The 13,756-nt window shown below is 47.1% G+C and overlaps 1 protein-coding gene across 2 annotated transcripts in view; it reads right to left on the minus strand.

Annotated features, from left to right (window-relative positions):
- The window catches only part of ACOX3 (acyl-CoA oxidase 3, pristanoyl), a 38,339-nt gene extending 36,385 nt beyond the window's left edge, over positions 1-1,954 (minus strand). The window contains exon 1 of one of the 2 annotated variants that reach the window (XM_059166181.1): positions 1,792-1,950. The gene's annotated coding sequence lies outside the window, so the exon portion shown is untranslated. Of the gene's footprint in view, positions 1-1,791 lie in introns of both variants that reach the window. The other variant, XM_059166197.1, reaches the window with a different exon arrangement.
- Positions 1,955-13,756: the final 11,802 nt, after the last annotated feature.

Here is a 13,756-nt window from a genome sequence, read left to right on the forward strand (position 1 = left end):
TCAGCTACACAGCCACCACATGACCCAGCAACTCCACTCACAGGTACCCACCCAAGAAAAATGGAAAGAAATAGCCACATAAAACTTTGTGCACGAATGTTCATCATGGCATTATTTATAACTCCCCCAAAGTGGAAACAACCCTATGTCCAACAACTGACGAATGCATAAACAAAATGTAGTTTATCCATACAATAAAATATCACTGGATGAACCTTGACAGTGCTAGGTCAAGTGACAGAAGTCACACACCAAAGATCACATATTGCATGAGCCTGCTTTAACAAAACGTTCAGTGTGGGCAAATACACAGAGAAAGCAGACTGGCGGCTTCCAGCAGCTGGGGAATGACTCCTAATGGGGCCAAGATTTCTTCTGGAGTGATGAAGGCATTCTGGAAATAAAAAGTAGTGGTGGTCGCACCACACTGGATGGCTGTGGATGGATTGTATAGTGTGTTATGTCTCAACCAAACAAGACTTTTCTAAAGGTAAGCCACACTCTTAGCAGAATTCCAGTGCTCCAAAAATGCAAGCTATGAAGTCCAAGGGGAATTCTTATCTTTCTGGACTTCCGTGCCCTCGATGCATCCTGGTCACCCATCATGCTCCCTCCCTGAGGTCCAGGACACCACACCAGGTGTCCCTTCCTGCTCCCCTCGAGCTCCCTGCAGACTCTCAGTCTCAGCCACACTCACTCTTCATCACCTGCTGACATTGTCCCCGATGCATCAAGGGCCCCCAGACAGGACCCTACAGGTCTGCAAGGTCAGTCAGCAGTTTCCTGGGAAACCTCCCCCATCCCCCGCCACCACACACACACACAATCTAGAAGCCCTCGAGCTCTGAATGGTCCAACCCAGGGCTCCGCAGCCCTGGGTTACCGGAGCAATAAGCCTGAGTGCCATGCTGGAATTCCCTTCTCTGCCCCCAGAACTCATTGGTTACCAAGCCCCCAACTGCAGCTCTCTAACACCTACTGAATCCTTTCTTCCCTCCACAACTATTAAACCGATGACAAGACTGTCCAATCATCGAGCAATCCCTGACTGTAGGTGAATGTTAAGCAGCTACATGATCTCAGCGCTGCTTACAATCTGAAGTGCTCTCAGCAGGTGAGTGAATGGAAGCCTGTAAGATGGAAGAAGTTGCCTGAGATCCACAGCTGTTAGCACACCCAACCTCAAATCCCAAGATCCTAAGCAGCCAGGGAGGCCCCTAGGACTCCATGCCACATGAGGTCACCCACATAACTACATAATGGTCTCGCCGTGGTGACCAAGGAGTCTGATGCCAGAATGCCTGGCGTGAGACACCAACATTAGCACTTCTGAGTTGGGAGCACTTAGCCAGTCACTTTACCCCTCTGTGTGTTAGGGTGACCCCACGGTCATGCTAGTCTAGTGTCTAGTGTCTAGTCTGCTGCAGTTCCCAGGGGGCCCTGGAGCAGTCTCGCCGCAAGACATCATTACAATAGCTACAGCCGCCTTTAGTCAGTTTTCCTCTCAGCAGCAGAGAGGTGACTAAAATGCAGACTGATCATTCTCCCTTTAGGTGACAGCTCTGTGGCTACCTTGGGGGACAATGTCTGACCTCCTCAGACTGTCTCTCCAGTTGATCTGCCAGGTCCAGGCGCCGGCAGTCTCGCCCCCAGCAGCTCTGGCAGGGAACCGGTGTGCCACGGGGCCTTTGCACAAGCCACCCCCCCACGCCCACCCCTCCCGGTAGGCCCCCCGCCCCTGAGCCGCCGGCGCCGCCCGCGCCGCTGGGCCCCCGGCCCCACGGACCCGACCTTGAATTTCGCCGTCCCTCCTGGTCGCTGGGTCCCCACACCGTCCAGCGCACACAGCAGACGCCCGACGAATGTCCTCTGGGGCAAGACAGACATCCAAAGGCGAGCACCGCCCAGATAGGCAGGTTGACAGCGCCGCACGCCTCCCGGCCACCGTCCGCCCGTCGACGTCATCACAGCGCGCCGCCGGCCCGTTGCCTGGGAGACGCGAGGTGCGCTTGGGGAGAACCTGCCTTGTGGGCGGGTGGGTCTCCTTATGCACTCTGTGTGCGGGTCTTGGGGTGTTTGCTCGGTATGCTGATTCCTGGGCCCCCTCCGGAGCCAGGGCAACAGAACCGTGGGTCGGAGCTGCTGCACCCCGTGCTCAGCGATATTTGCGAGCGGTGCTACTACCCAGTCCCTCCCAGGCCCCCAGGCGGCTGCTCCCTGGCCCCCTCGCCGGGCAGTCTTCGACCCCGCAGTCCTGCCGGGGCTGGACCAGCTGCCCGCTGCCGCGCTGCTATTTCCAAGAGCAGTTGCAAACCTAAACACCGCTCCCCAGCCCTGTCTCGCGCTGTGTGGGGGCTCCAGACCCGCAAACCTAAACCCCTGCTCCCCAGCTCTGTCTCGGGCTGTGTGGAGGCTCCAGACTGAGCCGGCCCCTTCCCCCGAAACGCGCGGACAACAGAGGAGACGAAGATGAAAGTCCGTGGCCTCCCGCCGCCAGTTGCAGACACTCCAGGCAGGCAGGGTCCGCCTTTCTCTGGTGGACCCACCTTATGACGGATAAACAGCCGTCGTCGCCGTCGTCTTCCTTTTTTATTTATTTATTTTTTAAGATTTTATTTATTTGTCCGAGAGAGAAGGAGAGACCACAAGCAGGGGGTGCCGCAGGCAGAGGGAGAAGTAGGCTCCCCGCTGAGCAAGGGGTGGGGGAACCTCTATCCCAGGACTCTGGGGTCATGACTTGAGCCAAAGGCAGAAGCTTGCCAAATGTGCCACCTAGGTGCCCCTGACAGTCTTCTTTAACATGTGAAAATCTTGCACCAACTTGCATGTTTGTGCAGCCACTTTGGGAAACAGTGTGGAGATTTCTTAAGAAATTAAAAATAGAGTTACCCTATGACCCTGCAATTGCACTACTGGGTATTTACCCCAAAGATACAGATGTAGTGAAAAGAAGGGCCATATGTACCCCAATGTTCATAGCAGCAATGGCCACAATCGCAAAACTGTGGAAAGAACCAAGATGCCCTTCAACAGAGAAATGGAAAGAGAAGATATGGTCCATATATACAATAGAATATTATGCCTCCATCAGAAAGGATGAATATCCAACTTTTGTATCAGCATGGAAGGTACTGGAGGAGATTATGCTGAGTGAAATAAGTCAAGCAGAGAGAGTCAATTATCATATGGTTTCACTTACTTGTGGAGCATAAGGAATAACACGGAGGACATGGGGAGATGGAGAAGAGAAGTGAGTTGGGGGAAATCGGAGAGGGAGATAGACCATGAGAGACTGTGGACTCTGAGAAACAAACAGGGTTTTGGAGGGGAGCGGGGGGCGAGGCGGTGGGAAGTTTGGGTGAGCCTGGTGGTGGGTATTATGGAGGGCACGTAATGAATGGAGCACTGGGTGTGGTGCATAAACAATCAATCTTGGAACACTGAAAAAATAAAATTTTTTTTTAAAAAATGTGAAAATCCTGTCGAAAACTTAGTTTATGTCTGCCCCTCCCAACCCAAAGCTGTATAAACAATTATTCCTCACTCCCCCAGAGCACCTGTTTCTGCCTGTGGGTCCTGTCCCTGTGCTTTGATAATGCCACTTTTTTTTTTTTAACCCAAAACATCTCAAGAATTCTTTCTGGACCACTCACTTCCAGACCCCACACTGCATCAGATCACATCAGAAGCAACTGGATCTGGCAATTTACCACAAGAAGAGCAAGGAAGACCAAGTCAGAAGGTTTCCGTTTAAAGGGATCTGAGAGATTGACACTGTGGTCACAGGAAGACAAGTTCAGTTTTTGGGATGCATGAAGTTTAAGACGCCTCTTGATGAAATCTGGAAGTTTTGGATTTGTGAGCAAACAGCTAAGAAAGAATTTTTGAAGGGTCTTTGGTGCAAAAAGGTGTTTTTATTAAAGCATGGGACAAGACCTGTGGGTAGAAAGAGCTGCACTGGGGTCGTGAGAAGTGGCTCATTATATACTTTTTAATTAGTGTGTGTTAGGGATACCATAAGGAATTGGGGAGCAAGGCTTTCAGGACCTTGAGGGGATAGCCATTGCTAAGGTCAGGTTACTTTTCGTCTTTAATAAAATGTAAACATTAGGGCACTAAGGCAGCCCTGAGTTCCTTGGGAAGGGCCATGCTCTATAGGTTTCAAGAGTCCGTGGGCTGCAAGCTGTAATATTTAATTTAAGCTACGTTTCCCTCACCTTTGTTTCCCTCATCATTTTCGCCCCTGAACAGATTTGACCCTTAAATCTTTAAGATTGCTGGGGGCTCGGTGTCATCTTCTGGAGCAGCATCCTGCTGGATGGGGGTGGAGATGGGAGATGTGTCCCTACCTATGGGTTAAGATTGCTCAGTTGAGGAATGAATAGGAGTTAGGAAAGGCTGAGGCAGCTGTATCTGGAGTTGATAACATATGGGAGTCTCCTTGAGCAAAAAGGATCATCTGTTATGGCAGGGAATGGGGCAAGTTTGTTAAAACCCTCAGAAAGTTACAAATCACATGCCTAAATAGGATTACAGATCATTATAAAACTTAAAATTTAATTATTTAACTAAGGTGGCAATGAGAGACTTCAAAGACAAGTATGTTGGGTTATATGGTTGTTAGCAAAACTCAGCTCCTTTAATGTTGAATGAAGAGTTTTAATTGATTAATTAAAAACCCGATAAAGACAAAATATAGAAAACTTGGTTTTCTGGGCAGACATTAAAAAAACAAAACAAAAAAAAAAAACACCGAGGTCTTTTTAAAGAGAGAGAAAAGCAGAATTTCAGTCTTATACCAGAATTTAAAGTTTAAAATCCATTCATTTCAGGGGCTCCTGGGTGGCTCAGTGGGTTAAGCCTCTCAAGGTCCTGCGATTGAGCCTCACATTGGGCTCTCTGCTCAGCGGGGAGCCTGCTTCCCCCTCTCTCTCTGCTTGCCTCTCTGCCTACTTGTGATCTCTCTCTGTCAAATAAATAAATAAAATCTTCAAAAAAATTTTTTAAAATCCATTCATTTCAGTCTTAGTCCTGACAGCACATAAAATTCCAAAGATTTTCCTTCATAAGCCTTCTACAACATTTTTATTTACTCCTATTTTGACCTATGCCCTTCTTTAAAAATCAATCTTCATTACATTTAGCTGAATTTTTACTCTTAGAAGCCTTAGTCTCCCATGAAAACTAAGTGTAATCAATTGTGAACTGTTATGCCATAATTATTTAGATCTGAAATGTATAAATATAAATATATTTTATAATTTATAATTTAAAACATGTTTTTTCATAGTACAACCTTTAGAGAAAACACAAAGCATATTTAGCACTGGACCCAAATATCCTTAGTTTTTCTGCAATAAGCAGTCCAAAGCACAAACCTACACCCAGTAATCAGTGCTTTAGCACTCCATCCTATGTAGAAGAGATGTAGATATCCAACAATTTCAATCTCATTTACCATCCGAGCAACACTTTAAAGTTTCAGGTTACCAAAGACATTGAAAGCTATCTTAACAATGACCCATGAACATCTTGAGATAGATGAAATTAACCATCATTTTAACTCATTTTTAAAAGATTTTTACTTATTTATTTGACAGAGATCACAGGTAGGCAGAGAGGCAGAGAGAGAGAGAGAGAGAGGAGGAAGCAGGCTCCCTGCTGAGCAGAGAGCCCATTGCGGGGCTCAACCCCAGTACCCTGGGATCATGACCTGAGCCAAAGGCAGAGGCTTTAACCCACTGAGCCACCCAGGCACCCCTTTAAATCATCTTTTTTCTAACAAATTGCTGCAGAGATAGCACGAGCTTATTGGACCGTCAGTAAATCTTGGTAGAATAGAAGTTTCTTATTAAATGCTGATAACTCTAAAGAAGTGTCTATCTTAATTAAACCAACAAACTACAAGTTATTTCACATACAAGTTAGTTTATATTTATATTTCACATACAAGTTAGTTCGACCCAGGTCCACTGAAAAGTCCATAAATTTCTTCCCCGTTGTCAAGTGGTACCTGGTGCACCAGTGGGGAAATCTGAAGTGGACAGTGTTAGGTCCAAGTGGTTACTTTTCCCTTCTGGACAGTGAGGTTAGGAGGAGAGGCCAATGGTGCCAGAAGCACCCAGATGGTTAGGAAACAGGTATGTAAGCCACACTCAAGGTTGTGTCACAACAGGAGGAACACTGGGTTGTGGGGGAGCAGAAAAGGTGAGGTGCTGCCTGAGGCAGAGGAAGAGGTTTCCCCATTCTGAGCTCAGAGTGAGCCACCCAGGCGCCCCTCCTGTTACTTTTATATTGAGTCCAATTAGCCAACATACAGTACATCAGTTTTTTTTCAAGATTTTTTTTTATTATTATTTGACAGAGAGAGAGGGATCACAAGTAGGCAGAGAAGCAGGCAGAGAGAGAGGGGGAAGTAGGCTCCACGCTGAGCAGAGAGCCCAATGTGGGGCTCAAATCCAGGACCCTGAGATCATGACCTGAGCCGAAGGCAGAGGCTTAACCCACTGAACCTCCCAGGTGCCCCAGTACATCAGTTGTTTTTGATGTGGTGTTCAATGATTCATCAGTTGCATAAAACACTCAGTGCTCTTCACATGTTCTTATTGCTTTTCATCCAGTTACCCCATCCCTTCACCCCCTGTCCTTTCTGCAACCCTCACTTTGTTTCCCAGAGTCCAGAATATCTCATGGTTTGTCTCCTTCTCTGATTTCTTCGCTTTCTGTTTTCCCTCCCTTCCCCTGTGGTCCTCTGTGCTATTCCTTATGTTCCACAAATGAGTGACACCATATGGTAACCGTCTTTCTCTGCTTGGCTTATTTCACTCAGCATAATCCCCTCCAGTTCCATCCATGTCGATGAAAATGGTAGGTATTCATCCTTCCTAATGGCTGAGTAATATTCCATTGTATATATGAACCACATCTTCTTTATCCATTCGTCCATTGAAGGACATCTTGGTTCCTTCCACAGTTCAGCTATTGTGGATATTGCTGCTATGAACACTGAAGTGTATATGCCCATTCTTCTCCCTACATCTGTATCTTTGGTATAAATAACCAGTAGTGCAATTGCCGGGTCCTAGGGTAGCTCTATTTCTAATGTATTGAGGAACTTCCTTACTGCTTTCCAGAGTGGCTGTACCAGCTTCCCAACAGCAGTGTAGGAGGGTTCCTGTCTCTCCACATCTCACCAACACCTATTGTGTCCTGTCTTGTTAATTTTAGCCAGTCTAGCTGGTGTAAGGTGGTAACCCAATATTCATTCTTCTTGGGCTCACATGGAACTTTCTCCAGAATAGACCACATACTGGGTCACTGAGATTATTCCCTACATATTTTCAGAACACAGTGCTTTGAAACTGGAACTCAATCACAAGAAGAAATTTGGAAGGAACTCAAACACTTGGAGGTTAAAGAACATCCTGCTAAAGAATGAATGGGTCAGCCAGGAAATTAAAGAAGTTAAACAATTCATGCAAACTAATGAGTATGAAAAACATTGGTTCAAAACTTTTGGGATACTGCAAAGGCGGTTCTTAGAGAGAAATACATAGCCATACAAGTCTCTCTCAAAAAATTAGAAAAATCCCAAATATACAAGCTAGCCTTACACTTAAAGGACCTGGAGGAAGAATGGCAAATAAAGCCTAAACCAAGCAGGAGAAGAGAAATAATAAAGATCAGAGCCGGAATCAATGAAACAAAAACCGGAAGAATAATAGAACAGATCAACAAAAGTAGAAGCTGGTTCTTTGAAAGAATTAATAAGATCAATAAACCTCTGGTCAGACTGACCCAAAAGAATAGAGAAAGGACCCAAATTAAAACAATTGTGAATGAAAGATCAGAGATCGCAACCAATACCAAGGAAATAGAGACAATTGTGAGAACATATCACCAGCATCTATATGTCAACATATTAGGAAATCTGGAAGAAATGGATACATCCCTGGAAACTTATAAATTCCCAAGACTGAAACAGGAAGAGGCAGGCAATTTGAACAGACCAAAAACCAGCGAGGAAATTGGAACACTAATCAAAAACCTCTCCAAGAAACAAGAGTCCAGGGCCAGATGGCTTCCCAGGGGAATTCTACCAACCATTTAAAGAAGAATTAATATGTACTCTACTGAAGCTGTTTCAAAAAATAGAAATGGAAGGAAAACTTGCAAACTCATTCTATGTGGCTCCAGTTAGTCTAGACATTAACCCAGGAGTTGGATGAACGGGAAACCCCCACATCTGTTAGGAGGAAGCAGAGTGAGAGGGTCAACTTCCCCTTCCTTAGGGAGGGCCTGTTTCCTCCATCCCGGGATCTGTCAGGAGGAAGCCCATTTTAATAATTATTATTTAATCTTTCAGGAGAGAGTTTATTGGCCTGGTTAAGTGAACAAACATGTTCCGCAGGAGGCACTTAGGTCAGGGTCCTGAGTTAGGACCCTGAAGCCCTGGATCTGGAGTACCTCCATCCATCTGCCCTGTTCCCTTCCTGCAGGAGAGATCTAGGGGACAGATCCTACCGAGGCCATGCAGTGTTACAGGAGATCAGTACTTTCTTAAATTTTGCAACCTGAAATCATTCCAGTGCATTAAATTAAAAAGCATTCCAATGGAGAGTCCAGGGAACTGAAGAAGAGAGAAGGCCCATTAGCCAAGAAACCCTCCCCCAACTCCTAGGTGGCATCCCACAAAAGATACGTCAGAGATTCCTGGTGTCAAAGTGACCTGAAGCATCCCTCAGATGGAATGGCTATTATCACTGCCTGCCCTCAAAGGCCATGTAGGAGGAAGGCAAGCAACCCCTTGCTTCCTCATCGTTTTCTAGACTGCAAAGTGGGAGCCAGGGCATGGACCAGGACTCCATGCCTTGTCTTGAAGGCCGTGCCCTATTTTACCTTGCCTCGAAAAACCCGCAGTTGTTAACCATTGGAGAACCCTAGAAAGGTTTTCCAAGGGGGAAATTACCCAATTTTGTAATTTAAATAGTTAGTAGAGGACATTGACAGAAGACAGTAAAGATAGAAATCCATCATAGTCTAAGTAACATTCCAACACATATAGTCAACTTACATGTCAGCTTCTTGGTCCTGGGTTGGATTTTAATTCCATTGCGTACTGGTTTCAGCGGGCTCCCAGTGGAGTTCCCACGGTCAGAAGCAACTAGACCAGAGATGGGAAAGGGATGGAGGAGGAGGAGACCTCACATGGGAGTCAAGATTGGGACTTAGGTGCTCTCCTGTGCCCAAGACAGACAGCTTTGTGTAAGGTCAGGAATGAAGAGAGGGCACCGAGTTTCTAGGTCTTATTACCATCCTGGCCAGGGTACCAACTTCCAGCCAAAGGCAGCGCTGTAGATCAGCCTTTAGCTAGAGCATTGGAGCCTAACCAATGAGCATGAACATGTTCCAATAAGACCACACTCTCTGAAATGCCCCTGGAATGAGAGCAAAGGAAGAAGAGAGGAAGTACTCACCAAATTTGCACCATGGCTCAGAGTCCTGACGAAAGGACTCGAAGCCCCACGTTGTGGGGCAAATAATTTGGGATAGTTGGGGTTTGGAGAAAATGGTCAAGAAAGAATTCTTAAGATGTTTTTGATGTAAAAAGGTGTTTTTATTAAAGCTTGGGGACAGGACCCATGTGCAGAGAGAGCTGCACTGGGGTTGTGTGCAGTGGGTGATTATATAAGATTTCTTATCCTATGGAAGGAGGGTGATATTAGGGTCCCAGGAAATTGACTCTATGATTTCTGGAGGTCTGCTATGGATAAGACTGCTTTTTTCCTTATAAATCGTTGAGACAATTCCAAACTCATGGAGATGCATGTCCTGTGGGACTGTGATCTGTATCAGTCAACCCTTTGGGTTTTTCCCCTTCCTTTGTTCTCCAGCAGCCAGAAGTGCTTAAGGAATGTCACACATCTCCCACCTGGGGGAGGTTTGGGGGTGTTAGCTTGGGGTTTGCCCCCAGCTTGCCTTTTGAACCCCTAACACCCGAGGGAGAACTGTGTGGCAATGCTTGGCTGATATTTGGGAAGTCTCTCTCTGTTCCCATTCCACTCTGAAATATCTTCTCCTTTGTTCCATGGCTGCACATTGTCACACTTGTGATTCTCATTGAAAACGGACTCAGCATTGGGAACACTGAGGTAGGGGAACTGACAGGACTCCATTTCAGAAAGGTTCCCTCTCCGCAGTTCCTCAGCTGGGTCCCGTTTACTCACGTTCCGCATTTTGCCTCTGAATGAGCCAACAAAGCTATGTTCCCATTTCATGGGGAGAAGCAAGAAAGTGAATCATCCTCTGAGTTTTGTCCTAGGTCCCCAACACCTGATAACATCTAAGAAAAGCTGGGTCCCAAACTTGTTCCAGGACATTATCTCCAAGCAAGCCTCCGCTGATGCTGGCTTCAGTATTCCCACCTTTGGTTATGTACAGAATTACATTTTTTAAAAAAGATTTTATTTATTCATTTGACAGACAGATATCACAAGTAGGCAGAGAAGCAGGCAGAGAAAGAGGGGGAAGCAGGCTATCTGCCAAGCAGAGAGTCTGATGCGGGGCTCGATCCCAGGACCCAGGGATCATGACCTGAGCTGAAGGCAAAGGCTTTAACCCACTGAGCCACCCAGGCGCCCACCAGAATGACATTTGTCATTCACCCAACAATCTCCTTTGACTGACGCTACCCTGGATTCCTGGGGGAACAGTACCCTGAGCCCTTTTCCAGTATAAACCCCTAAACCAAAGTGAGGAAGAGGCTCATTCTCATTTCCTTTCTGAGTCTCCCAGACATTTCATCCGCTCGTCTCTGTCACTCATGCTATTCCAGTAAACTCCGTTCTCACTTTCTCTGGCTTGCCTTTGATTTCTGTCCTGTGCGAAGCCAAGGGACCTCTTGGCTGGTCCTGTAGGACCTTCCCCTGTGTTCCCAGACTCAGTATCAGGGGGTTCTTCCTGTTGCAGAAGCAGAAGGGAAAGTCTGCATGACCGGCTACGACCCTGAATCTACCATGCTAAGCCAACAGAATTAATTCTCCACCAGGCACTGTTTCCAGCCACAGGTCTGCATCATTACAAGGGGTCCCTGAGTCCACAGGAGCACCCAGGAAGGCCTGAAAATCAAATAGAAAATAATGGTCTAATAAGGCGCCTGGGTGGCACAGTCAGTTGAGCAATTAACTCTTGGTTTTGGCTCAGGTTGTGATTTCAGGGTCATGAGATCGAGCTCCATGTCTAGCTCCATGCTCAGTATGGAATCTGTTTGAGATTTTGTCTCCCTCTCCCCTCTTGCTCATTCTCTCTATCTCTCAAATAAATAAATCTTTATAAAAATTACTGGTCTGATAAAAGTACATGCCACTGTTTTTCAAATGGATATACTTTTGAGAATCTTTTATAAAATGAATGAACTATAGAGTAATAATTCACACCTTTAGATCAGTTTCTCCCAAAATAATGACTACTAGAAAATTATTTGGGTTCACATGTTTTATTGATATCAGATAAACATCTTTCCATTTGGAAATCACTGCAGTCCAGTGCAGAGGTGGGGAGCAGGTACTGGCGGGCAGGCTAGAAGTAAAGACGGAGGAACAGGTGAACTGGTGCAGGTGAGAGGTGGGAAGGCCTGTGGCAGGCAGCTGGTGCAGGGGTGGGGGATGACTTTGTGCTGTTGGTTCTGTATCTCGTGGGGTGGTGGGCACACACAAAGCAGAGGCTCCCCGCTCGCTCTCTCTCCACCCAGCCCTCTGCTTCACAGGTCGGTGCAACCCTTCAGGCTGCTCGGAGCTGGCTCATAGCCAGCTTCGGTCTTATTCCTTCATCTCTCCACTGGATCCCTGCACAGATGACTGGGTTCAGGACTACTCTTCCCAACTCTGACCCCAGCTTTCCTACAACCCACCTTCTGGTCTTTGCTTGCCAGCCCCCCAGCACCCCACACTGTTTCCCCTCTGGCCTTAGGACACTGCTTGACTCGAGTCTGACAAGGAGTGTGCTTTAGACATCTCTGGGTAGGACTAGGTGATCTCTGAAACTTCTTGGATGGCGGTGAGGTAGGAAGAGAGGAAGGGGTCACACTCAAGTTTGGGTTGTCCTGCTGGGATCTGGGTGGATAGAGATGCCTCTGAGACCGGCAGAGAGGGGAGAAATTTAGGGGGAGAAGAAGGGGATCTTGGTTTTGTGCAGGTTTTGTGAGATACTTCCTGGTAAGACTTCCAGGAGAGGCAGTGGAGCAGGTACAAACAGCAGGGGAGGCCAAGAGCTCTTGCGGTGACATCACTGACAAAGAACTGGCAGTCCTCTGCAGCAGTCCCCATCCACCCATTCTTGATCATTTTGACATCTCTCCACTCCACCCCATTTGACCTTGCTCATCTTTAGCCCTTTGCTCTATTGGCCGTCACTGGTCAGTGCAATGATTTGAACACATTGTTATTACTCAAGTTTCCTGCCTGGCTTTGGCCATTTGTCTCTCTCTATCCCCATCCTTCCTTCCTCACCCACTCCTCGCTCCCTTCCACGCCCACTCAGTAATTAACTAGGTAGCTCCTCTGTGCCAAAAACTAAGGTTAGGGCTTTGGTGATGAGTAATCCAGACTTTGGAGGTACGAGCCAAGAGGTGGGTGAAATCTGTTCTTGTTCCAGCAAGGAGCCGACAAACTTTTACACAAGGATTCCCACCCACTGCCAACTGGAATTTTCCAGCCCCCTCTAGGCATTGTCTTCTGGCTTCATGACCTCTCACCCCAGAGCCCTAGGCCTCCAGGTTTCTGCTGCATCCTCTCTCTCTCCTGCACTCCTGTGACACACAGCAGGGCAGCAGGGACCCATCAACCAATGTCAGGACAAGCTAAAGCCCCCACACCCCCAGAGGGGTGTATAACACTCAGTGTAGAACACTGAGCCTGAGGAACTTCCCTCTTTCTGTAACCTCTGAAGCCCGAAGCCTCTGAACCCGCAACCCTGTATTGAGTGTTGCACTTTTCATGGTTTTTTTTTTAAGATTTTATTTATTTATTTGACAGAGAGGGATCACAAGTAGGCAGAGAGGCAGGCAGAGAGAGAGGAGGAAGCAGGCTCCCTGCTGAGCAGAGAGCCAGATGTGGGACTTGATCCCAGGACCCTGAGATCATGACCTGAGCCGAAGGCAGAGGCTTTAACTCACTGAGCCACCCAGGCACCCCATTTTTCATGTTTTAAAACCATGTCTTAGATGTCTGCCTCTGCCATTGGCCTGAAGTTTGCTCAAGTGGCTGCATTCAGCTCTGCATTCTCCACACTTGGCTCAGGTGCCCCCCCCCCCACATATATATTAGCAACTGGAAAGTTTGTCGTTACTTGTCTTTTGGCTGCTCTAACCAGGCCCCTTTGGACAGAGTTGGGGGATGAATTCTGTCCCCCCCTTAAAAAAACAGGTCCAAGTCCCAACCCACTATACCTGTGGCCTTATTTGGAAATAGGGGCTTTGTAGAAGAGACTCGAAGAAAGTGTGTGACCATGGAGGCAAGTTATGTGGCTACAGTCCAGTGATGCCAACAATTGCCGGCAACCATCAGAAACCAAAGAGGCAAGAAGTGTTCCCTCTCGGGGCCTCCAGAACCATGAGAGAATGAATTTCTGTTGTTCCATGCCCCTCACTGTGTGGTGAATCCTCATAGCAGCCCTTAGGAAAGAGGAAGAGAAACAGCCTCATTTAAAGTGTGTGTTGGGGGAGTGCCTGAGGGGTTCTCTCTGTTTTATCCAATTCTTG

This window comes from Mustela lutreola, chromosome 1 (genome assembly GCF_030435805.1).
Source record: "Mustela lutreola isolate mMusLut2 chromosome 1, mMusLut2.pri, whole genome shotgun sequence".
Classification (NCBI taxonomy): domain Eukaryota; kingdom Metazoa; phylum Chordata; class Mammalia; order Carnivora; family Mustelidae; genus Mustela; species Mustela lutreola.